Below are 27047 nucleotides of genomic sequence, written 5' to 3'. Positions count from 1 at the left end.
ACAGTACAGGTTTGCAGGGACTGGTTGAAAATGTCTGTATCGACCGATGCCAGTTGTTCGGCACAGAGCTTGAGAGTAGAGGGGGAAACATTGTCCGGTCCTGGTGATTTCTGGCTTTTCTGTCTTCTGAAAAGCCTCTCCATTTCCTCTATTTTTATTGTTGATGATTGAGAAGTGATGTTGTGCAGCACGGAGGGGATGGGTAATTGAGTGTGGTGATTGGAGAGGGGTGGGTGTGAAAGAGTCCAGTCTTTTCAGACTAGAGTCTTTCTTTAAGTAGGTGTGAAGAGTGTTAAGTAGATAAGAAGGTGTTAAGTGTGAAGGTGTTAAGTAGGTAAGAAGCATCCCGACCCGAAACGTCACCTATCCATGTTCTCCAGAGATGCTGCCTGACCAACTGTTACTCCAGCACATTGTCTTTCTTCTCTCAGAGGGTTGTCTGTAACTAGAATGAACTGCCAGAGGAAGCCATAGAAGTGAATTCAATTATGACTTTTAACAGACATTTGGACGGATATATGGATAGGAAGGGTTTAGAGGATTATGTGCCAAATGCAAGCAAAATTTACGAACCCAGTATGCCTGTTTGGTCAGCGTGGACAAGGCATGCTGAAGGACCTATTCCTGTGCTGTTTAGCTGGGTCCATGACTAAGCCACATTTCTTGTTATTCTGACAGTATTGTTGCTCCCAAATTGTGCTGGATTAAACTGCAATGTGTTATCCTTCATGAAGGACTTCTTTTGCATCTAGGTCTCCGAATCCTACTAATTCTAACACACACTCCCTCACAGTCAGTCTGAAGGGTCCCGACCCGAAACGTCAGCTGTCCATGTTCTCCAGAGATGCTGTCTGAGTTACTCCAGCACTTTGTACCTTCATTGGTCAACCAGCATCTACAGTTCCTTGTGTCTACATATCCAATCTCAGACTGAACATTGTTTCAGTTTAAAATGTTCTCAATGAAAACCGAGGCCACAGCTCTGAAGCAGGGTCTTTTGTGAAGAAGGGTCTCGGCTTGAGACGTCACCTATCCATGTTCTTCGGTGATGCTGCCTGACCTGCTGAGTTGCTCCAGCACTTTGTGTCCTCTCTTGTAAACCGGTATCTGCAGCTTCTTGTTTTCGACAACAAATCACAGGATGTGTTATCGTAAAATAGCACTCTACATGGGTGCTATCCTCTCCCTAGAATTGAGGCACCACTCCCATTGCATGTCTCACGTTTGTGACCTTATTCGAAAATTAAACTCCACTGGACCTCAGTAGAAGCTGTCCACGTTCACCTATCCTTTGCATTATGCATTTCCCCTTTTCAAATATTTATCTGCTTCTCTTTCTCAAAAGCCATTAAGAGTTCTATTTCCATCCGTGTTTATGCCGGGGCCTTAACACATCATATCAACCTTACGCATGTATAAATCTTCCAACTTTACACGCCAACATTTTTATTTAAGTGCTGGAGCTGCCAACTCGCCAAACTGGAGATCACCGTCAACAGGGTGAGCTGTGATTCAGGGGTAACCCTGAGATGGGCTAAACTTTTATACGTATTGGAGAGTGGAATGGAGCATAGAACAGCACAACACAGGAACAGGCCATCCAGCCCACAGTGTCCACGCCGATCGTGATGCCAAGTTAAAATAATCTCATCTGTCTGTCCATGATCTACATTCCTCTATATCCATATGACTATCTAAATGTCTCCTGAATACCACTATCATATCTGCCTCCACCGCCACTCCAGGCACCCACCACTCTCTGTGTAAAAAACACTTACCCCACATATCTCCTTTGAATTTAAATTCCCTCACCTTAAAGCAATGTCCTCTAGTTTTTAAATATTTTCACCCTGTCTATCCTATCTATGCATCCCATAATTCTATATACTTCTATCAGGTGTCCCCTCAACTTCCGGCATTCCAGATTTCTTTACTCAGAGTGGTGGCTGTGTGGAATGAGCTTCCAGTGAAGGTGGTGGAGGCAGGTTCGTTTTTATCATTTAAAATAAATTGGATAGTTATATGGACGGGAAAGGAATGGAGGGTTATGGTCTGAGTGCAGGTATATGGGACTAGGGGAGAATACGTGTTCGGCACGGACTAGAAGGGTCGAGATGGCCTGTTTCCGTGCTGTAATTGTTATATGGTTATATGGTTATAAAACAATCCAAGTTTGTCCAACCTCCTCTTGCAGCTAAAAGCACCTAATGCAGTGGAGAACACAAGTGATGGAGTAACTCAGTGGGTCAGGCAGCATCTCTGGAGAAGGTGGATAGGGGACGTTTTGCGTCGGGATCCTTCTTCTGACATAAATGGGACAGCATTCTGGTAAACTTCTTCTGCAAATCTCTAATATAAAATTCATAGTTCCCTAAAGCATGTTCTTGCCAGAAACAGGCATCACATGCATTTGAAAGTTAATAAGTACTTTTGCAATGGTCTCCTGTGATCTTTAGTTGTTTCACGGTCGACTGAGCAAGAAAATGTTAGCAGTGTGGAGATCGCTTACTTCAGTATATAACAAAGTGTTATTGAATATCACACTGCTGAATTAAAGCTGCATAATCCGATCTGCTGTTAAAGAGCCTCAGACTCCAAGAAGTTACGATCTGTCACCTTGGCTACTGATGGTAAATTGAAAAAATGTTTTCCCTTGTCCTACCCAAAATAATTTAGTTAGTTTGGAAGTACAGCGCGGAAACAGGCCCTTCGGCCCACCGAGTCTGCACCGCCCTGCAATCCTTGCACTATGTTTAAGAAAGAACTGCAGATGCTGGTAAAATCGAAGGTAGACACAAAATGATGGAGAAACTCAACGGGTGAGGCAGCATCTATGGAGAGAAGGAATTGGCGACGTTTCAGGTCGAGACCCTTCTTCAGACCTATACAGACCAATTCCTTAATCTCCATAGATCCTTGCACTATCCTACACTAGGGACCATTTTTACATTTATACCAAGCTAATTAACCTACAAACCTGTACATCTCTCCGTGTGGGAGGAAAGCGAAGTTATCGGAAAAAAAAAGCACACAGGTCACGGGGAGAACGTACAACCTCCGTACAGACAAGCACCCATAGCCAGGATTGAACCAAGGTCTCTGGCGCTGTAAGGCAGCAACTCTACTGCTGCGCCACTGTACTGCCCAGAATCTTTCAAGAATTTGAGTGCATGCTGTTAAAACCAAAGTATGTTTTATTTTTGTTTAGTTATTTTCCTCTACCACATTGAAATGTTCCTTCCCACATATAGAAAGCAGTACTTGCATTTTCAAAGTAGCTTCCACTGACCCTTCAGATTGCCCCATTTCCCCTACTGTTGTTGAATGAATGGCAGTAAATTTACGCGGAGATTCCACAAGGAACATTACGATGAGAAACGAAAGTTGTGGTTCTGTGGGTCAAACAACTAGGTTGTAGTTCATGAACTGTTCGGGAGAGACAAGGTAAGAAAGGAACATAGAGATACAAGGAAATGCAGATGCTGGAATCTTGAACAAAACACAAAGTGCTGGAGTAACACAGCGGGCCATGCAGCTTCTGGGGAGGAATGTCTCTGCTCAGAACCATTCAGTGTTGGAGAGGAAGCTGGAATAGAGAGGTGAGGGCTGGACAAAGCATGGTAAGTGATAGGTGGATAAGGGTGAGGCGGGATTGATTAGCAGATGGGTGGAATAAGTGACAAAGGCTAGAGGAGAAAGGTTCATTAGACATTGGAGTAAAATTAGGCCAGCCAGCCCATCGAGTCTACTCCACCATTCAATCATGGCTGATCTATCTTACCCTCTGATCCCCATTGTCCTGCCTTCTCCCCATAAACCCTGACACCCGTACTAATCAATAATCTGTGAATCTCCACTTTATAAATACCCAATGACTTGATTTCCACACCCTTGTGAAGCCAAAAGGGTCTCAGATAAGAAAAGAGGAAGATCATGCCTCATGTATCATGTGAACCTTTTCAGAAGAGGTTCTTAACAATCGGAGACACTTCTGCTTCACTCATTTATTTTCATGTCTTCGTAGATCTGAGTTCATGAACAGAAATGAAACTTTGTGAAATAGTGCTCCGATAATCCTATCTGACATCCGTCGCAGTTCTCAGAAGACTTATTTTATGGTTCGCTGAATATATCTTTCGTGCCAATTTTTTTCCCCCGACAGAAAATTTAAGCTGAAAAAAACAATAGGAAAAAAGAAAATGAAAACATGTGGTAAACATATATTAGAAAGAGTAGAGAGCAAAGTGCTGGGGGAAATCAGCGGGTCAGGCAGGATCTGTGGACGGAATGGATAGACAACGTTTCTTGTTCAGTCTCAAGACGGGTCTATCCCTGAGGAAGATACCTCACTAGTGGGACTGTGGTGGAAGATGACAGCCACTCACCTTCCTCCTCATCTCCATATAATTTTTTACTTTAAAGTATGACAGAGGATGTCAAGGTAGTTTTGTTCTGCTTCTTAGTGAATGAGTTTTAAAAAACTGGCAGATGCAGGAATTCTGAGATAAAGTAAGGAAATACTGTCTGGATTAAGTGTCATGAGCTACAAAAAGAGGTTGGACGAACTTGGATTGTTCTCTCTGGTACATCGGAGGGTGAGGAGAGATTTGATGTAAAATTATGCGAGGCGGTGACAGGGTGGACAGTCTGAGCCTTTTTCCCACCCTGGAGATGTCAAAGACGAGAGGGTTGAGCTACACCTGGAGTTCCTTGTTTTCAACACTGCTGTTCTGAAGCATCGCACATTTCCCACCACTTAGAATTAGGTTTTTGCTTAAGGGCCTGTCCCACTATACAAGTTTACCCAAGAGCTCTCCCGAGTTAAAAAAAAAATTGTGGTAAGTACGTAGAATGTACGTAGTGGGTACGTCGGAGCTCGGGACGTCTCTTAGCGGCTCGTAATGCTAACGCCAGGTACTCAGGAAACATGGTAAGCTCATGAAGATTTTTCAACATGTTGAAAAATGTCTACGAGAGCCCCAAGTACCTACGAGCGGCTTTTACCGTAATTCTCCGAGTTCGAATCAGGGGAAACTCGGGAGAACTCTTGAATTACCTCATACAGTGGGACAGGCCCTTTAGAGCAATATTTTCATCTGTGCAAAACTTCACATGAAAATGATTATTAAGAATATGGATATGCTTGTAATGTTTATGAGTAAACCCTTTCATTTTCCATGGTCTGTTAAATGCCTAAACACAAATCTTATCATCTCAGAAAATATGTTTCTTAAACGTTATCTATATTACTAAAAGTCTGATCTTGACCACTTCCTGTTGTTCTGTATATTGATTTTAGAAAAAACATTGCCAGTTACGGCTGTAACTTTTGGCCATCTTACTCAGAGTCCCCCTCCACTGCGCAGGACAAGAGGATTTTTCCCATCGATGAAAAATAAAAGAGTTATTAGTGTTTAAAAAATGTTGAGATTCTCTCTCCTGTCAATCATGTCATGAAGGCCACGCCCCTTCTGCTGGGAGGGACTATAAAACCCAGGTGTGGGCGTGGCTCAGTCTCTGCAAGATGGAGGAGGGAGAGGTCACGTCTCGCTGTTTTTAGTGGCCTTGCACCCTGCTTGAAATGGTAAGAAACTGCACTTGAATTTGGTGGCCTTGCACCCTGCCTGAAATGGAATTTCAAGGAATAGCCATGAGTCAACTGCCAGCTCACCAGCCAGCACAATAGGCTTGAGTGACTGAGCCGCCAGCCCAAGAATCCATTTGGCCCACAATGTCCATACTAGCCCTCTGGACACCAGTCCCTTCAGCCCATAACATCCGTACTAGCGCTCCAGAAAGCCCTCCCCCCACTGGCCACCAATATTGGAATTGGTGGAGAGGTGAAATATTGCATTGGGGGACCAGCCCTCCCGTGTGATGCTGGGACCCAACGGGTCCCACTTAGTCTAGTAGTTAATAAAATCCTGAAAAAAAAAGTGATTTTGCCATCTGTTGATCAATAAAAGCTATGGCCAATTAATTGATATAGAATGTCAATAATATCAAGATGTAAAACAAATGTTTTAAAAACTAAGAAAAGGACGGCATGGTGGCGCAGCGGTAGAGTTGCTGCCTTACGGCGCCAGATACCCGGGTCCAACCCTGACTATGGGTGTTGCCTGTACGGAGTTTGAACGTTCACTCCGTGACCTGCGCGGGTTATCTCCAAGATCTTCGGTTTCCTCCCATACTACCAAGACGTAGAGGTTTGTAGGTTATTTGGCTTGGTGTAAAATGTAAATTGTCCCTAGTTGGATGGTGTTAATGTGCGGGGATTGTTGGTCGGTACGGACTCGGTGGGCCGAAGGGCCAGTCTCTGCACTTTATCTGCAAACTAAACTAAAAAGCGTGTTAATAATTTGAATTTGCAGTTTTTTGTATGTTGATGGCTTCCTATATATCAGTCACTGCATGGTGAATCAATAACCGAGAGCAATATTAATAGTCTATTCAAACCATTCTGACTAAAGAACTCAGCCACATTTAACCACTGAGAAATGTAAACACATGGAACTGTTGGTGAATCTGTGGAATTCATTGCCACAGAAGGCTGTGGAAGCCAAGTTAATGGATATTTTTATGGCGGAGATTGATAGATTCTTGATCAGGGTGTCAGGGGTTATGTGGAGAAGGCAGGAGAATGGGGTTGAGAGTGAAAGATAGGTCAGCCATAATTGAATGGCGTAAGTAGACCTGATGTGCCGAATGGCCTAATTCTGCTCCTATAATTATGAACTGCAGATTCTGGAATACAAAAAAAATGACTTAAAATGTCACTTGTTCATGTTCTCCAGTGATGTGTAGGAAGGAACTGCAGATGCTGGTTTATACCGAAGATAGGCACAAACTGCGGGAGTAACTCAGCGCACCAGTCGGCATATCTGGATAAAAAGGCTGGGTGATGTTTTGGGGCGGGACCCTCCACTCCAGCGCATTGTGCCTTTTTTCTAAACCATTGGGAGAGCTGGATTTAAAACATCTCATAATCTCGTTAAATTCCACAGCGAGTGACTGGGATTCATTGAGCGCACGGATAGCGGAGTTTATGGATGAGATGGATATTCCTCAGCAACTTCCGATTGAACTCCCAACTCTGGAAAGGGAGCGGCTTGGAGTTCAGACACAAGTCGACACAAGTTACGATTCCAAGATGGCGGCACTGGAAGATCAAAGGGAGAGTTGGCGACTGTGAACGGTGCGCACACTCATCTCTCGCACCCTCGGAAAGCACCCTAAAGTTCTGCAATTCAGCTCAGGCAGTTCGACATAGTGACACCGGGCCTTAAAGTGAGAAAATAAGAAATTGCACATCTCCTTGGGCCAAGGTCAGACTTTTCTGGGTCTTGGAAGTTGCAAGTTTAGATTAAATTAGTTTAGTTTATTATCATCACATGTACCAACGTACAATGAAAAGCCTTTGTTTGCGTGCTATCCAGTCCAAGAAAACACTGTACATGAATACAATCTAGCCGCCTACAGTGCACAGACAAAGGGTACGAAATTTAGATCGAGATATAACATTGAATTCTGATCAAACATAGTTCTAAAGTCTCCTATGAGGTAGAAGGGTGGTCAGGACTGCTCTCTAGATGTTGACAGGATAGTTCAGTTGCCTGATAACAGTAGGGAAAAATTTGTCCCTGAATCTGATGGTGTGCATTTTCAAACATATGTACCTCTTGCTTGACCGGAGAAGGGAGAAGAGGGAGTGACCGGGGTGAGACTGGTCTTTGATTATGCTGCTGACCTTGCCGAGGCAGCGTGAGATGCAGATGGAGTCAATGGATGATACTGGAACTATTGTGTGATGTTCCATAGGAGGATCTGTTACTCATGTATAGTATGATTTGATGGATAACTTTCAGGGCAAGCATTTTAATGTAACTCTGTACACATGACAATAAATAAAGTAAATTAAAGACAATGATACACAATTACGATGGGATAACATACAACTAGTGTGAACAGTGTGGACAGACTCGGTGGGTCGAATGGCCTGTTTCCATGCTGTATCATTAAACTGTTGTACAGGGCCCTGGTGATACCACATCTGGAGTATTGTGTTAAGTTTTGGTCTCCTAATTTGAGGAAGGACATTCTTGCTATTGATGGAGAGCAGCGTAGGTTCACCAGGTTAATTCCCGGGATGGCGGGACTGCCATATGATGAAAGAATGGATTGACTGGGCTTGTTTTCACTGGAATTTAGAAGGATGAGACGGGACCTTGTAGAAATGTATAAAATTCTTAAGGTCTGGCTAGATGTGGGAAAAATGTTCCTGTTGTTCGGGTAGTGCAAAATCAGGGGTCACAGTGTAAGAATAAGGGGCAAGCCATTTTGGACAGATTAGAGGAAAAACTTTTTCACCCAGAGAGTCGTGAATCTGTGGAATTCTCTGCCACAGAAGGCATTGGGGGCCAATTCACTGAATATATTCAAGAGCGAGTTAGGATAAGGAATAGGAATACTTTATTGTCACCTGTGACTAGGCACAGTGAGATTCTTGGTTTGCATACACAATGTATACAAATAGTAGCCACATACGGTGCTGACAAAGTTACAAAGCACCTTTGTCCCCCTATTGTCACCCACCCCACCATGGCGAGTCGATAAAGGCCTCCATCCACAATCCCATTCCACAGTCGCGACCTGTCGGGATGCCTTCTGGCCATGCGGCCCGTCGGGAAGTCTTCGGGCTAACGGAATAAAGGGATATGGGGAGAAAGCCGGAACGGGGTACTGATTTTGGATGATCAGCCATGATCATATTGAATGGTGGTGCTGGCTCAAAGGGCCGAATGGCCTACTCCTTCACTTATTTTCTATGTTTCTTACTAAACTAATCATATTTAGGGACTTGAGATAATGCGTTCTGTCATTGTAGTGTGAAGACAGATCTCAGTTAAAGCATCTAAAATTTGTAAGATCAAACTCCCCCACTTCCCCACTGGAAATCCATCATTCTGAAACTTTGTGAATGCATATTGTTCCCCTCTCTCTTCACCTTCGCTTCTATTTATAGAATAACTCTGATCTCTATAGCATTTTCACATCACTGATCATATCAATGAATACATTCCAGCCCAACTCTAATGCAATATCCTTTAAATATTTATGATATGCTTTTGAAAAATTGCCTTGGCAATTTCCTTTACAGAATACACTGTTTTTGACTGCAATCGTGAAATCACTGTTTGCAGAAGGGTCTTGATCCAAAACGTCATTTGTCCATTCCCTCATCAGATGCTGCCTGAACTGCTGAGCTACTCCGGCACTTTGGGTTTCACTGTTTTTTTCAATGTTATGCCTCAAAATGCGAGATCTTAATTGGCTTCTGTAAAGTGTAAATTGTTCTTACTGTGCAGGATAGTGCTAGTGTATGGGGTTATTGCCAGTTGGCGTGGACTCGGTGGGCCGAAGGGCCTGTTTCCACACTGTATCTCTATCCATGAAAAATACCACAAAGGAGGTTTCTGATCAGTGACTCATTACTAGTACACTGGGGTGGCAGATTGCAACCTTCACGTGGTCCACCCTGTTTCGACGAATGCAATCAACCTGGCGTGCACAAACAGAAGATCAAACAGAACAAGCTGTCTTACAACTGAGGTTGTGCACGCCATACACAAGAAGAAGAAGCAGTACATTGCTGGGCACTGATTCTCTACTCTATTTATTCTGATATTTGTGACTACATTTCCGAAGCAAGTCCGTTGCTGTAGGGCAGCCGCCAGCCTTGGGACCTGTGAATTATGTGCATAAAAACATGTCTTGTACATGTTGCATTTCTGTCGTCTTCTCTCCCTCAACGTGAGCAACATCACAGCCACACACAGGGAGAGGAGAATCTTTTTTTTCCACCCAGTTTCTGCAATCTGAAATGGTGGCCATGGTAGATTCAATGGCGGCATTCCAAACGATGTCCGCAGTGGCTCTGCGCATCGACGTAATCCTTCGGAGCACAAAACCCTCGAAGTGTCTCAGACTCAATCCTGTCAAAGTCCATCACAATGTCCTGTCGGTGTTATAGACCTCTGGCCAATTACCACAACAGGTATCTGCCCTGCTGGCAACATAGCAGTCCAACTCCCCCATAATTTAGAAGTCCCTCCAAACACCATTTCACAGCCCACCAAGGCCTGCTGGACCTCCCGATTGCTAACTATTTTAAATCAGCGGTAGAGTTGCTGCCTTACAGTGCCAGAGATCCGGGTTCCATCTTGACTAGGGGTGATTGTCTGAATGGAGTTTGTATGTTCTCCCTGTGACCTGCATGGGTTTTCTCCGGGACCTCTGGTGTCCTCCAACATTCTAAAGACATACGGGTTTGTAGGGTAATTGGCTTAGCGTAATTGTAAATTGTCCCTAGTGTGCGTAGGATAGTGTTAGTGTGTGGGAATCACTGGTCTGCATGGACTCACTGAAGGGCCTGTATCCATGCTGTATCTCTAAACTAAATTAAAATAACCTCCACTACCCATTCTCATACTGACCTTTTAGTCCTGGGCCTCCTCCACTGCCAGAGTGAGGCCACCCGCAAACTGGCGGAACAGCACCTCATATTCCTCTTGTGCATCTTACAACCCTACGGTATGAACATTGTGGAAACAAGGAACTGCAGATGTTGGTTTTACAAAGAAGGACACAAAATGCTGGAGCAAATCAGGCAGGCAGCATCTCTGGAGAACATGGATAGAAGACGTTTCGGATCGGGACCCTTCAATATATGTACATCAACTTCTTCAACTTCCCTCTGTATCCTTTTCTTTCTCTTTCCCCACACTACAGTGCGCACATATTTCCCCCACCAACTCCCACCACCCTAGTCTTTCTGCCTCCTCTCAACTCCCATTTTCATCCCCATTGACATGCACTCTTAGTAAGAAGGTAGGCAATGTTTTGTCAATAACTCCATCTGCAGGCCAACTGTAAATCTCACTGAATTTAACCCCACTCTATCCCTTCACTCGCCAGCTCCCAAATTGGGTTGTAGGTTTCTCAGGGCAAGGGCAGCACAGTGGCACAGCGGTAGAGACGTAGACTTCACAGGCTCGGAGACCTGGGTACAATCCTCGGGTGCTGTCTGTGTGTACGTTCTCCCTGTGACTGCGTGGGTTTTCTCTGGGTGCTCCGGTTTCCTCCCACACTCCAAAGATGTACAGAATTGGATGTTAATTGGCTTGTGTAAATTGCCGCTAGTGTGTAGGGAGTGGATGAGTAAATGAGATAACAGAACTAATATGAACAGGTTGGCATGGACCGAAGAGCCTGTTGTGACACTGTTCCAGGGGCTGTTTAGTGCAGATGGGTGGTGCAGCGGTAGAGTTGCTGCCTCCCAGCGCCAGACACCCAGGTTCGATCCTCACTACGGGTGCTGTCTATACGGAGTTGGTACGTTCTCCTTGCGACCGCATGGCTTTCCTCCGGGTGCTCCGGTTTCCTCCCACCTCCCAAAGAGGTGCGGATTTCTAAGTTAATTGGCCTCTGTAAATTGTTCCTAGTGTGTGGGGAGTGGGTGGAAGTGGAATAGCATGGAACTAGTGTGAATGGGTGATTGATGGTCGGTGTGGACTCAGTGGGCCTTAGAGCATGTTTCCTTGCTGTACTTCTAGATTAAACTTAATGCGCTATCAAGATGCATCACAGCTGAATCAATGGAAAGTACTTGAGCGCCTTCTTGGGGCAATGAGAGTGAGCAATAAATGTTCTGATAATTTGAAAACAAGGAAGTGGTGATCTTGAGATATAGAATATAGAACGTAGAATGTTACCTCATTGGAACGGGCCCTTCATCCCACAATGTTTGTGACGAAAATGGTGCCAAGTTAAACATCTTGTCTGTCTGCACGTGACTCATAACCCTCTGGTAGACACAAAATGCTGGAGCAACTCAGCGGGTGAGGCAGCATCTCTCGAGAATTCTCCAGAGATGCTGCCTCACCCGCTGAGTTGCTCCAGCACATTGTGTCTACCTTTGATTTAAACCAGCATCTGCAGTTCTTTCTTACTCATATCCCTCTATTCCCTGCACTTCCATGTGCCTATCTAAAAGCTTTTGAAAAGCCACTATCATATCTGCCTCCACCAACACCTCACACATCTCCATTAAACTTTCCCCCTCTCATCTTATAGCTATGCCCTCTAGTGTTGGACATTTCCACCCTGGGATAAAGGCTCTGAGTGTCTACCCTATCTACGCCTCTCATAATTTCATATACTTCTATTAAGTCTCCCCTCCCCCTCATTTGTTCCAGAAAAAAACAATCCAAGTCTATCTATCCTCTCCCTGGAGCTGAAACCCCCTAATCTAGGCAGCTTTCTGGTAAACCACCTCTGCACCTCCAAAGCCTCCACATCTTTCCTGAAATGGGGTGACCAGAAGTGCACACAATACTGCATATAAATATAGACTGAGAAGTTATACTGCACACAAAAATGCGCCAAAGTGATGCTGCATAGTTTCATCCAGACTCAAGATCAAAATCATAGGTTGCATTGAAAGGAACTGCAGATGCTGGTTTCAACTGAAGATAGACACAAAATGCTGGAGTAACTCAGCGGGATGGGCAGCACCTCTGGAGAGAAGGAATGGGTGACGTCTCGTATCAAGACCCTTCTTTAGACTCCAGAAGGTTCTCGACCCGAAACATCACCCATTCCTTCTCCCCAGAGATGCTGCCTGTCCCGCTGAGTTACTCCAGCATTTTGTGTCTATCATAGGCTTTGGATTAGATCTGGAATAATTAAATTCTTACTTGCTGCAGCTTAACATTAGACGCAACAATAACTTTATTGGTAAACTTGACAGCGCAAGCACTAACATATGTCGAGCAAGTGGAGTACATTCCTGGTGGCGGCGTGACTCGTTGCAGCGGCTCATACAGCCTGTCTGTCTTTTTTTTATTTTTGTCTAGTTAAATGTAGTGTTTGTGTTTTTTTAAGCTTGGTTTTAAATGTGTATATGTGGGGGGCGGGGGGGGGGGGGGGGGGGAGGGGGGAAACCGTTTAAAATCTCTTCCCTGTACGGGAGACCCGACCTTTTCCCTGTCGGGTCTCCGTTGTCGTTGGGGCCTAGCACCGTGGAGTGGCCTCCAACCTGAACGACCCGGGGGCGCGGGAGACTGCGGAGCTGTGGAGCTGCGGCCTATTCACCATCGTGGGGCTGGCCGGCCTTGGTGCGTGGGGAGCGGTGGTGACTCGCTGCTGCGACTCGACTCCTGGGGCTCGGAGGCTCCAGCAACGCCGCCGCAGGTCCGGTGGACTGTCGGGACATCGGGAGCTCGCAGGTCCGGGGGGAGAGACCGCTTCCCGGAGCTCCCGCAACGCGACTTCTCCAGCCCGTGTCGCGGGGTTGGAACGACCTGGAGCGGGGTCATACATCACCCGGCACGGCTTCATGGCCGTGGGACTCACCATCGCACGCTGGGGCTCCGACCTTGTACTTTCAGACTGGGAGCGGGGCCGTAAATCGCCCCGCGCGGCCTAAAATGGCCGTGGGACTTATCATCACCCGCCTGGAGCTTGGACATTGGGAGAGACATGGAGAGCAGGGGAGAGAAAATACTTTGCCTTCCATCACAGTGGGTTTACTGTGATGGATGTTTGTGTGAACTTAATTGTGTGTATGTCTGTAGGACATTGTCTTTGTTTGTATGGCTGTGTAAACAAAATTTCGTTTGAGTCTCACTGGGGCTCAAATGACAATTAAAAAAAAAAAAAATTTGTATTGTATTGTATAAATAACTATTTGTGAACCCAGAGGTCATGGTTCTCAGGCTCCTGTGCTTCCGCCCCGATGGTAGCAGCGAGAAGAGAGCGTGGCCAGGGTGGTGTGGGTCTTTGATATCGGTTTTAGCAGGAACGCACCACTCCAATATTTCCGTATGAAGTCGGGAACAGCCAAGACGTATTCATTCAGATCCCTCCTCGAGTAAAGGGCGGCCCAGTAGCACGGCTGCTGGACCTGCTGCCTCACAGCGCCATGGGATGACAGATGGCACAATGGGCTAAGTGTTCGACTGGCAACCGGAAGGTAGCCGGTTCGAATCCCGCTTGGAGTGCATACTGTCGTTGTGTCCTTGGGCAAGACACTTCACCCACGTTTGCCTGTGTGTGAATGTGTGTGAATGTGTGTGAGTGATTGGTGGTGGTCGGAGGGGCCGTAGGCGCAGATTGGCCGCCACGCTTCCGTCAGTCTGCCCCAGGGCAGCTGTGGCTACAGAAGTAGCTTACCACCACCGAGTGTGACTGAGGAGTGAATGAATAATGCGATGTAAAGCGCCTTGAGTATTAGAAAGGCGCTATATAAATCCCATCCATTATTATTATTATTATGGGCCCAGGTTCGCTCCTGACCTCGGGTGTTGTCTGTGTGGAGTTTGCAAGTTCTCCCTGTGACCACATGGGTTTCCTCAGCGTGCTCCGGTTTCCTCCCACACTCGAAAGATGTGCAGTTAGTTGCCCGCTAAATTGTCCCTAGTGCGTTGGATAGAACTAGTGTACGGCTGATCGATGGCCGGCGAGGGCTGAAGGACCTGTTTCCACGCTGGGTCTCTAAACTAAAACTAAAAACGCCGGCATCCGCTGCCAGGCATTTCCAGACACTTTACTTCTTGCTTTTTAAAAACTCATAACGCAAACTTCAAATCCTTTCACTCGATATGAGTCAATAGTCAAGGGTTAAAAGTAAATAGTGTTTGATTGTTGCATCAAAGATGGGAAAGGGACACGGGGTCAAACATCTAGAGTGTTGAATTGTCATATGTACCAAAAGCAGAACGATGAATATCTTACTTACAGCAGGATAACAGGCTTAAAGCAGCATAACACAATACTCAGGTAACATACCGTAATAAACCAAAAAAAGTTCAGTAAATTACAAATAAAACAATGTTACTGCAAAATAATAGCCCATAGTTTAATTGGTGTTCGTAGTGTTCAAGAGCTTGATGTTTGTTGGGAAGAAGCTGTTCTTGAACCTGGAGGTCACGGTATTCAGACTCCTGTACCTTCTTCCCGATGGCGGAAGTGAAAAGAAATCATGGCCAGGGTGGTGTAGGTCTCTGATGATGCTGACAGCTTTTTTGAGGCAGCGACTCCTGTAGATCCCTTCGATGGTGGGGAGGTCAGGACCTGTGATGGACTGGGCAGTGACCACCACTTTTTGTAATCTCCTTCGTTCTTGGGCGTTCAAGTTGCCGAACCAGGCCGTGATGCAACCAGTCAATATGCTCTCTACTGTACACCTGTAGAAGTTCAAGACTGAATCTCCTCAATCTTCTAAGGAAGTAGAGGCGTTGATGAGCTTTCTTTATGCTTGCATTAGATTGCTAAATATTTTACCAATTACCAAGCTAAAATTCATAGTTTGAAGCATTTAACTTCCTCTGATAACATTTCCCATGACAGTAATCATCCCAATCCAGACTTTCTACAAAGGCAAATGATGATAAAGTAGTCAAGAAGGAACCGCAGATGCTGGAAGATCGAAGGTACACAAAAATGCTGGAGAAACTCAGCGGGTGCAGCAGCATCTATGGAGCGAAGGAAATAGGCGACGTTTCGGGCCGAAACCCTTCTTCAGACTGATGGGGGGTGGGGGGGAGAAGGAAGGAAAAAGGGAGGAGGAGGAGCCCGAGGGCGGGGGGATGGTAGGAGACAGCTCGAGGGTTAAGGAAGGGAGGAGACAGCAAGGACTAACAAAATTGGGAGAATTCAACGTTCATGCCATCTGGACGCAAGCAACCCAGGCGGAATATGAGGTGCTGTTCCTCCAATTTCCGGTGTTGCTCACTCTGGCAATGGAGGAGACCCAGGACAGAGAGATCGGATTGGGAATGGGAGGGGGAGTTGAAGTGCTGAACCACCGGGAGTTCAGGTAGGTTATTGCGGACTGAGCGGAGGTGTTCGGCGAAACGATCGCCCAACCTCTGCTTAGTCTCGCCGATGATAAAGTAGACTGGGTGACAGCACAATGTCTGTTATGTTTAGAGCGCTGTTTATGGTAAATTTATTGTTACTTCCTGTGGCCGGTAAACATTTTGAGGAAGCCTTCTCAAGATCGGTCAGATATCTTTTCTTTCCATCAAACTTGTGAGAACTTTGCACACATATTTATCTGTGAGTACTAAACATAATGTGGCCATAGAGTTTTATTTTTGGAAAATGTCGGAGGATTGTATGGTGTATGCGACGGCTGATGGGGTGGAAGGTGAGGACAAGGGGGACTCTGTCCTTGTTACGAGTAGGGGGATGGGGAGGTAAGGGTGGAGCTGCACGATATAGGGGAGACCCTGGTGAAGAAGGGTCTCAACCTGAAACGTCGCCTATTCCTTCTCTCCATAGATGCTGCCTCACCCGCTGAGTTTCTCCAGCATTTTTGTCTGCCAAGGATAATGTGGTTGTGGTTTAAAGCAATGTGGTACAAAGTGAGCATTGATCTTATTGTGCTGACTTTGGCTTCTTTGGAGAAGAAAGAGGTCCATGGGCAAAATGTTGATATATGGGGTTAGTATAGATGGGGTTAGTATAGATGATGCACAGCATGGATATGATGGGCTGAAGGGGCTGTGTGACTCGGAATGAGCTGTGGAGAATTATTTTGATATAAACATTGGAGTTATACAAGGCATAGGAGTTGTACAAGACATTGGTGAGGCCACATTTAGAGTATCGTGTTCAGTGTTGATCACTTTACTGTAGAAAGGGTGTTGTTAAGATGGAAAGGGTGCAGAGAAGATTTACAAGGATGTTGCCTGGACTCTAGGGCCTGAGCTATAGGGAGAGGTTGAGCAGGTTGGGACTCTATTTCTTGGAGTGCAGGAGTATGAAAGAGGTGATCTTATAGAGGTGTACAATATCATGTGAGGAATAGATGGGTAGATGCACAGATTTTTTTACCCAGAGTAGGGGAATCGAGAACCAGAGGACATAGGTTTAAGGTGAGGGGGGGAAGATTTAATAGTATCTGAGGGGCATTTTTTCTACACAGAGGGTGGTTGGTGTATGGAATGAGCTGCAGAGATAGTTGAGGCAGGTGTTATCACAACGTTTAAGAAACATGTAGATAGGTTCATGGATCGCGTACGTTTGGAGGGAATTTGGCCAAATGCTGGCAGGTGGGACATGTAGATGGGGCCTGTTGGTTGGCGTGGCCAAATTGGGCCAAAGGGCTCTGTTTCCACTTTATATAACTATATGTTTAGTTTAATTTAATTTAGTGATACAACGTGGAAACAGGCCCTTCGGCCCACCGAGTCCATGTTAACCAGTGATCACCGATACACTAGTTCTATCCTACACACTAGGGACAATTAACAGAAGCCAATTAACTTTCAAACCTGCACGTCTTTGGAATGTGAGAGGAAATCTATTGCGGAACGGGCGATGCCTTGCCCAGGTCGCCGCGCTGGAGCTCCGGAATGCTGAGTCCGCCGATTGAACATCCCGGAGCTGCGGGTCTAAGGAGCGGCCAGCCGCGGGCGGCGGCACTGACTTTAACATCAGGAGCCTGGGATCTTTCGCTGAGATCGCCAGTTTTGGAGCTCCATCCAGCGCGGCCTGTCGGCTTCGGAAGCCGCGGTCTCCGGTAAGGAAGCGGCCATTCCAGGCATCCCAAGACGCTGAGAAGGTTCTCCCGACGCCGGAACACCATCACCTGGCGAGAAGGGCCTGAAACATCGGGCCGCCGTAGCGGCGACTGCGGAGGCCTCAATAGGCCCGACTATGGGTGGACAAGGTGATGGGGACTGGACTTTGTGCCTTCCCTCACAGTGGGAACCATTGTGGGCGGATGTTTTTATGTTTTATGTTAAATTCTTCTTTAATGTGTTGTATTCTTATTAATGTGCTGCAATGGCAACTTGAATTTCACTTCACCAATTGGTGTATGTGACAATAAATTAACCTTTGAACCTTTGAAACCAGGGCATCTGGTATCTTCTAACTGATGGGAGTAGAGAGAAAAAGGATTGAGATGTTTTTGATTATGTTGGCTTTTCCCGGGTAGCGTGAAGTGCAGATGGGGGCAATTGGATTAACATGGGGTGGGTACATGTACACCATGGAGAACACTTGGAACCAATTGGTCTAACTGGTTCATTTCTGTGCCAGATATTTAATTTCTGTTTGTCTCAACGTGAATGTGCTGTCTTCTATTCACCTGACCCTACATGATCTTTCTTTTCATCAGAAGGTGGCAGAATAGCCACAGTCTTTGACAAGGCATTAATTAGTTTAGAAAGGAACTGCAGATGTTGGCTTACATCGAGGATAGACATAAAATGCTGGAGTAACTGCCTGACCTGCTGAGTTACTCCAGCATTTTGTGTCTATCAATCTGCTTTGTTTGGAGATACAGCATGGAAACAGGCCGCTCGGCCCACACCGACCATCGATTCGCCTATGTTATCCCACTTTCTCATCCACTCACCACAAACGAGCGGCAATTTACCGAGGGTCAATTAACCCACAAACTTGCACGTCGGATTGGGATGTGGGAGGAAACCGGAGCACCCGGAGGAAACCTACACGGTCACAGGGAGAGCATGGAAACTCCACACACTGACAGCACCCGAGGTCAGGATCGAACCCAGGTCTCTGGGGTTGTGAGGCAGTGGCTCTACCCGCAGTGCCACTGTGCCGCCCCTGATAGATATTTAACTGTTGACATACCTTTAAATATTAAGATAGAGTAGATCTTTACATATGACTATAGATCTTTAATTTATAGAATTTTAACCCTTGAGATAAATCTTTACCTGTTAAAATTAATCTCCAATGGTTATTAAGGGGATTGAGGGATAAGGTTAACATGAAGGTTAAAAATTATATTATTGAAAGACGACTGCACAAGACATCGGTGAGGCCACATTTAGAGTATTATGTTCCGTGTATGTCATCCTGTTATAGGAAAGCTGTTGTGAAGCTGGAAAGGGTGCAGAGAAGATTCATGAGGATGTTGCAAGGACTCGAGGGCCTGTGCTATAGGGAGAGGATGAGCATGCTAGGACTATTTCATTGAGTGCAGAAGGATGAGGGGTGGTTTAAAAGAGGCGTATAGAATCATGAGAGGAATCGATAGGGTGAATGCGCAGTATTTCACCCAGAATTGTGGAATCTGCAACTTGAGGAAGTAGGTTTAAGGTGAGGGAAGGAAAATGATTAAATAGGAACCTGAGAGGCAACTTTTTCACATAAAGGGTCGTAGGTATATAGAACGAGCTGCTGGAGGAGGCAGGTACTATCACAATGTTCACAAAACATTTAGATAGGTACATGGATATGACAAGTTTAGAGGGATATGGGCCAAACGCAGGCAGGTGTGGCTAGTGTAGATGGGGCAGGTTGGTGGGCTTGGGCAAGTTGGATGGAAGTTTCCACGTTGTACAACTTTATGACTCGATAAATGGTGTCTTCCCACTTCACTTTGGAATCTTTTTGTGATCCTTTTAAATGCGAATATGTTAGCTGGACACAGCAACAGATCGTAGTTTGTGTTGGCAGTCACAATAGCATTTACAAAGCATCTGTATTGCTGCATAATACTTCCAGAATCCATAATATTTTGAGGCAGATTTAGATCAGGAGCTTTCTAGAGGCTCTGACCAAATATTAGTTCATGTTGAATACCACACACTAAGATAATCGACCTTTGGAACGAACACTAAGCAGGCTTCTTTTATTACCTTTATCTAAAATCTGTTGTTTACCAATTTCAAAATAGCTATTAAGTAATGTAGCAGCAATATAAGTATATCAGTGGGATCGTGCAATAAACTGAATTCCAAATTCTTAAATCTGTCCAGCCTCAATAAAAGACCTCTTAACCGTTTATGAGGCAGTCCCACCTTTTTGCTTTTATCATTTTCACTAATCTATTTATTTAGAATCACTGGCTGTGAACATTCCTCCACCAATGTTGGCTTTGAAGTGAGCCATCTCTAAAGATTTTACCCCCTGTAGAAACACTTTTTTCTCACAGAGAGTTGTGAGTCTGTTGAATTCTCTGCCTCAGAGGGCGGTGGAGGCTGGTTCTCTGGATACTTTCAAGAGAGAGCTAGATAGGGCTCTTAAAGATAGCGGAGTCTGGGGATATGGGGAGAAGGCAGGAACGGGGTACTGATTGGGGATGATCAGCCATGATCACATTGAATGGCGGTGCTGGCTCGAAGGGCCAAATGGCCTACTCCTGCACCTATTGTCTATTGTCTATAAATGAGTTGATAAAGTTCTATACAGTTCAATTTTATGAAGGGGTTAAAAAGTTTGAGGTAAAAGTTTCCAAGAGTGAGAAGCATAAAGAACTGTCCATTATTTTATATATCATGTCTACATTATATATTATAATTATATTATAACAATATTATATCAGAAGCGTAAACACACATATTCTGACAGTTCTTGTCATTTACACTTAATTTTGTAAAAAAAAAGAGTTTTCTGAAAGCGAGGGGGAGTTTGTTGACACAAGGAACTGCATTATTTTGTATGGTTTAGTTTAGAGAGACAGCATGGAAACAGGCCCTTCAGCCCACCGAGTCCATGCTGACCAGTGGTCACCCGTACACAAGTTCTATCCTACCCAAGTTCTATCCTATACTCTAGGGCAGTGCTTCTACACCTCAAAACAAAATGTCCTTAAAGAGAATCCCAAATTTCCTGGAGTTTGATGGTATTTCCTGAAATCTTCTAAGCCGTCCCCAACTGCGCATGTGCGACTGCCCCCCCCCCCCCCCCCCCCTTCTCTGGAGAGAAGGAATGGGTGACGTTTTGGGTCGAGACCCTTCCTCGCACCCAGCATCTGTAGTTCCTTCCTGCACACTTGTATACGATAGTGTTCCTCTCAAGTCCACTGAAATCTTACCTGCGCTTTGTTAATTTCTGCCAAAACTTTGTAAAGATGATAAATAGCGTGTTCTGCATTTCTTCAGTCATAATGTGAATACAGGCAAATGCAAAAATATAGGTGCTTAGGGGTCTATACTCTAGTGTTTGTTAAATATAAACATTTGTACTCAATTAAAACTTGACATTTTGTAATGCTCGAGAGACTCTATGTATCTTAGATTAAGGTGTGTACTTTACAATGGTTGTTAGCATCATATCATAAAGGCCATTGTCAAGGGCCATTACACCCAATATAATTATGATAATGGCGAACTAAAAGGACAAAATAAACACTTTGTCAAGGATCAGTGATCCTTATTGTTCCTGATTATCATCCTGTGAACACTATTTATCCAGCCCAGAGTTAGTTTTTCAGGAACAGAAGCAAAACAGGCATTAGGGCTGGCTCAGAAATTCAAACAGATTAGAATATCGCTCTTGAACCTTGCAGTGGAAGTTTAAAGGTTAGAACAAAATTATTGTACCCAGTTCTGGTCGCCCCATTACAGGAAGGATGCACTGGCTTTGGAGAAGGTGCAGAAGAGGTTTACCAGAATGCTGCCTGGATTAGAGGGTGTTAGCTGTGGGGAGAGGTTGGAGAAACTTGGATTATTTTCTCCAGAACGCCGGAGGTTGAAGGGAGAGGATAAAAATAGAGAAAATGAGAGGCACAGATAGGGTAGACAGTCAGAACCTTTTTTTCTCGGATGGAAATGTCAGAGACTGGAGAGCATCACTGTTAGAGGAAAGGGGCAATGTTTAATGGAGATGTGTGGGGCAAGTCTTTTTCCACAGGGAGTGGTGGAGGAGGCAGATTTGGCAGTGGCATTTACGAAGCTTTTAGATAATAATAATAATAATAAATTTTATATTTAATGGGCGCCTTTCATACAAAATCTCAAGGACACCTTACATAGTAATCGGAATAAAAACATATAATCGGAGTAAAACAAGTAATTAAAGACATCACAATGACACAAATTAAAAACAGAATTCAATCCAAAAACAGAAAATCAAAAACACAGTGTGAAGAGAGAGCAGCGGCAACCAATTCGTGCCAGCGTCCACTCTCTCTTCACGGCAGCCATCTTGGACACAGACCTACAAGACTACAGTTAGACAAAAAAAATCATCCCCCCACAGTGGATAGCACTGTATACTGGTACATTGGTATGGAGGGATATGGATCACGTGCAGGCAGAGGTTTGATGAAGGATAGTACGTAGACTGAAACATGTTGCTGGAGATTGGGAATCACATGCAAGCGAACTGCGATTTTCTTCAACAAAGGACATGTGGAAATTAAGTGTGCTTTTATGATAATTCAGTATCTTTATGGTCACTGTTTTTGATACTGGCATTTTTGTTTTATTTAATTCACTAAATTTAAAGCCTCTATTTGCCATATACTCTAAGCTGCCATTGTAGCCAGTCGCGTATAAGTACAACATGGTGGCACGGCTAGAGGAGACGCAGGTTCGATCCTGACCTCGGCTACTGTCTGTGTGTGGAGTTTGAACGTTCTCCTTGTGACCACATGGGTTTCCTCCGGGGGCTCCGGTTTCCACCCACATCCCAAAGACGTGCGTGTTTGTGGGTTAAATTGGCCTCTGTGGGGGAAAAAGAGCCCTTAATGTATAGGGAATGGATGAGAAAGGGATATCGTAGAACTAGTGTGTAAAGGCGATTGCTGGTCGGCAAGGACTCAATGGGCCGAAGGGCCTATTTCAATGCTGTATCTCTAAACTAAACTGAAAGACACAAAGCGCTTGAGTAACTCAGCAGGACAGGCAGCATCTCTGGAGTCCATGGATAGGTGACATTTTGGGTTGGGACGTTTTTTCAGACTGATTATGAGGGGGAGGGGCGATGGGGGGAAAGTTGGGAGAGAGGAGAGGCAGAATGCTATCTGCATGCATGAAATTGCAAACACTCAAGACGTCTCAATATTGGAATGGGTCACCTTTCCATGCTCTCCAGAGGTGCTGGCTGACCCGCTGAGTTACTCCATCCGCTTTGTGTCTTTTCTTGCATGAAATTGCATCCTCACTATATCTCGACACACAGACGTACTTTATGAAATGATTCACTCGCTGAAGCTGACAGCTTGCCCAGTTGTTCATGAGAAGACGCTATTAACAAAGACAATGTCTAGATTTCCTGTGATAATGGCGGGGATAAAACCTGCCAAGCCCATTTGCTGACTGCTGCCACTTTATTAGTGTCAAATTGGCTGTTAAAATTGGTCCAAATCTCTTTAATGCACTTCCGAATATAACTCCAGTCTATGATTCCCACAGCCAATTACACGGAGATCAAACACCATCCTGTAATCCGGATCAGAATAGTTCAGTGATATCTTATTATATTTAGATTGTTACTAATGCTGTTGAGACGAGGCTTAGTTGTGATCTACGCAAGAGAGAATTGCCTCTATCATGCCAATTTCCTTATGCTCAATAATTTCCTGATATAACCTCCTGGCCTTTACGGTCATCCACATTCCTTCCTCTAGCTTCACAATTCACACTTCTTCAATCCTTAAGTCACGCCTTTTCATCTTTTCATCTCGGACCTTCTTCCAACCAAAATCGCTCTCATCACCCCCGGCCTCAACTATCCACCTATCACTCCCCAAGATTTGTCCTGCCCCTCATCTCTTTCACCTTTCTTCCCTTCTCCTAAATCAGTCCCGACCCAAAACTATCCATGTTCTCCAGAGATGTTGCCTGACCCGCTGAGGTATTCCAGAAAACTCCTACATCCACTCTTTCTCCCTTTTCCCCCCCCAGCCCCACATAGACTTCCCACTTATTTCTCCCCTCCTGCTAGTTTCCTCTTTCAAGCTTCACAATCCACAACACTAACCCTGTCTCACACCTTCTGCTCTTATCTTTGGCCTTTATTCCAACCATCTGCCTATCAACCCCCCCCCCCCTCTCCTGTGTTCACCTATCATCTGTCCGGCTTTGTCCTGCCTCTTCCCTCTCCCAGCTTTCTTCTCTTCCTCCCAACCTCCCCACAATCAGTCTGAAGAAGGGTCCAGACCTGAAACATCACCTATCCATTCTCGATGCTGCCTGACCCGCTGAGTTACTCCAGCACATTCTGTATTTTTTTGTCCCAATCCTCCATTCCAGCTATCTCCCCCTTACAACAATCATTCTGAAGAAGGGCCCCAGCCTGACACGTCTCCAGAGATGCTGCCTGACCTGCTCGAGCACATTGTGTCTTTTTTTTGTTAACCAGCATCTGCAGTTCCTTGTTTCTGCTTCTTTAGTTGAGTTCAGCTTAATTTATTGTCACATGTACCGAGTTACAGCAAAAGCCTTATTTGTTGCGTGCTATCCAGTCAGCGGAAAGACAATACATGTTTACAGTCAAGCCGTCCACAGTGTACAGCTGAAAGGAACAACATGTAGGAAAGAACTGCAGACACCGGTTTAAACCAAAGATAGACACAAAAAGCTGGAGTAACTCAGCGGGCCAGACAGCATCTCTGGAGAAAAGGAATAGGTGACGTATTGGGTCGAGACCCTTCTTCTCGACCCGAAACGTCACCCATTCCTTTTCACCAGAGATGCTGTCTGACCCGCTGAGTTAAAAGGAATAACATTTAGTGCAAGATAAAGTCTTATGTTCATTTGTCTGCACTGCCCATGTTGGAACGGATCGCTCCAAATGTTTAAGTTAATTCATAATCGTGGGTGATTGATGGCAGCAGGCACTGGGTTGATATGGAATGCGGATTACGTTGGGATTCATCTGACTGCAGAAGACTTCATTCACACTCGGTGGGGTTTCCATGTACAGCTTCCAATGTTAGTCGCTCATACCTGTCAACACTCTCTGACCAGCTTTCATCTCACCGCAAACCCTACCCCTTTCCACGACTTTATAACACAAAGTGTTGACGCATACTGACTCTTTTTAACCCTGCCATGTATCATTTAATTAGCGTGTATAAAGCCCTGGCTAATCCTGCAGGCTCTCGCACTTTAGCCATTCTTTCGAATGGAAATTTTCATTCCGGCCAAGCCTCCGGCGGTAAAAGGCAAAGTGCTGGAGGAACTCAGCGGGTCAGGCGGCATCTGTGGAGGGGATGGCTAGGCGACCTTCCACTTCGGGATCCTTCTTCAGACCGATTGGAGTAAGAGAGAGAGTCAAAGATGCTGCCAAGCTGGAAAGGGTGCAGAGAAGATTTACGAGAATGTTGTCAGGACTCGAGGGCCACAGCTAAAGGGAGAGGTTTACTCCTTGAAGTGCAGGAGGATGAGGGCTGATCTTATAAAGGTGCACGAAATCATGAGAGGAGTACATTGGGTATATGCACAGGGTCTTTTGACCTGAGAAGAGGTGGTAGTTGAGGCAGGGATTATAATAGTGTTTAAGATAAATTTTGACAGGTACATGGATAAGATAGATTTAGAGGTATATGGGCCAAGGGCTGGCAGGTGAGTCTAGTGTAGATGGGGCATGTTGGTCGGCGTGGACTTTGTGGGGGACAAAGGGCCTGTTTCCACACTGTATGACTCCAGGACTCTGTGGCTCTAAGAGTCAAGAGTGTTTTATTGTTATATGTACCAAGACGGAGCAATGGAATTCTTATTTTCAGCAGCACAACAGGATTGTAAACACAATATTCAATAGATCATATAATAAATAAATGTTTAAAAAGTTCAAAGAATAAAAAAAGACAATAGTGCAATAAAAATCAAATCAAAGTTCCTAATGCCCCTGTCCCACTTAGGAAACCTGAACGCAAATCTCTGGAGACTTTGCGCCCCACCCAAGGTTTCCGTGCGGTTCCCGGAGGTTTTTGTCAATCTCGGGATGGCGGGACTGACATATGATGAAAGAATGGGTCGACTGGGCTTGTATTCACTGGAATTTAGAAGGAGGAGTGGGGATCTTAGAGAAACATATAAAATTCTTAAAGGATTGGACAGGCTAGATGCAGGAAAAAATGTTTCCGATGTTGGGGGAGTCCAGAAGCAGGGGTCACAGTTTAAGAATAAGGGGTAGGCCATTTAGGACTGAGATGAGGAAATATTTCTTCACCCAGAAAGTAGTGAATCTGTGGAATTCTCTTCCACAGAAGGCAGTGGAGGCCAATTCACTGGATGTTTTCAAGAGAGAGTTAGATTTAACTCTTAGAGCTAAAGGAATCAAGGGATATGGGGAAAAAGCAGGAACGGGGTACTGATTTTAGATGATCAGCCATGATCATATTGAATGGCTGGTGCTGGCTCGAAGGGCTGCATGGCCTACTCTACACCTATTTTCTATATTTCCATTTCCAGATATTCTGTTGTGGGATCTGGAATGGGCAAGATACCCTGTGGAAAATAGTTTGGAAATGCTAGACTTTTCCCACTGAAGTTTAAAAGGTTGGTTATTGATTGTTCAGTGAAAAGATGAGTCTTTGAATATCTTTTATTATTATTGAAAGATATTATTATTATATTATCTTTTACGCAGTTAGATAGAGTTTTGATCAATGTTAACAGGAACTCTAACAGTGTCATCATACACAATTTGTCTCACTCAACTAGACGTCTACAGATGTCAATATTTTTTCCGTTTATAAGGAAGTGGTTGAATGTTCATTTCTTCCCAGTGTAACATAAAGCTCCAAGTTGTCTACACTTCTGCTCATTTAGAACCAGTTCACAAAATAAATTACCTCAGGCAATGTTAACTGGAATGGTTGGCAATTTTCAAATATTATTTTCCAGCCAAGTTTCCATAAAACACTGATTCCTGAGTTTATCCATATTCTTGCATTTCTCACTACCCTCTCACTCTCTCTCCTTTTTCACTCTCTTTTTATATCTCTGTCTCTTGGTCTTTCTTTCTCCATCACTCAATTCTCCCTCTATCTGTCGTTCTTTTTGTCCCTCTATCTTTTTTTCTGTGGGCAATTTTACAGAGGGCAAATTAGCCTACAAACCCGCACGTCTTTGGGATGTGGGAGGAAACCCATGCGGTCACAGGGAGAACGTGCAAACTCCACACACAGGCAGCACCCGAGGTGAGGATCGAACTCGTGTCTCTGGTGCTGTGAGGCCACTGTGTCGCTCTATCACTGCGTCTTTTAAAAGTCATAGTTGCGTCCGCTTCCACAGCTTCCTCTGGCAGCTCGTTCCACATATGGACCA

Source organism: Amblyraja radiata, chromosome 21 (assembly GCF_010909765.2).
Source record: "Amblyraja radiata isolate CabotCenter1 chromosome 21, sAmbRad1.1.pri, whole genome shotgun sequence".
Lineage (NCBI taxonomy): Eukaryota > Metazoa > Chordata > Chondrichthyes > Rajiformes > Rajidae > Amblyraja > Amblyraja radiata.
The sequence above is the reverse complement of the archived record's forward strand: the minus strand, read 5'-3'. Positions refer to the sequence as shown.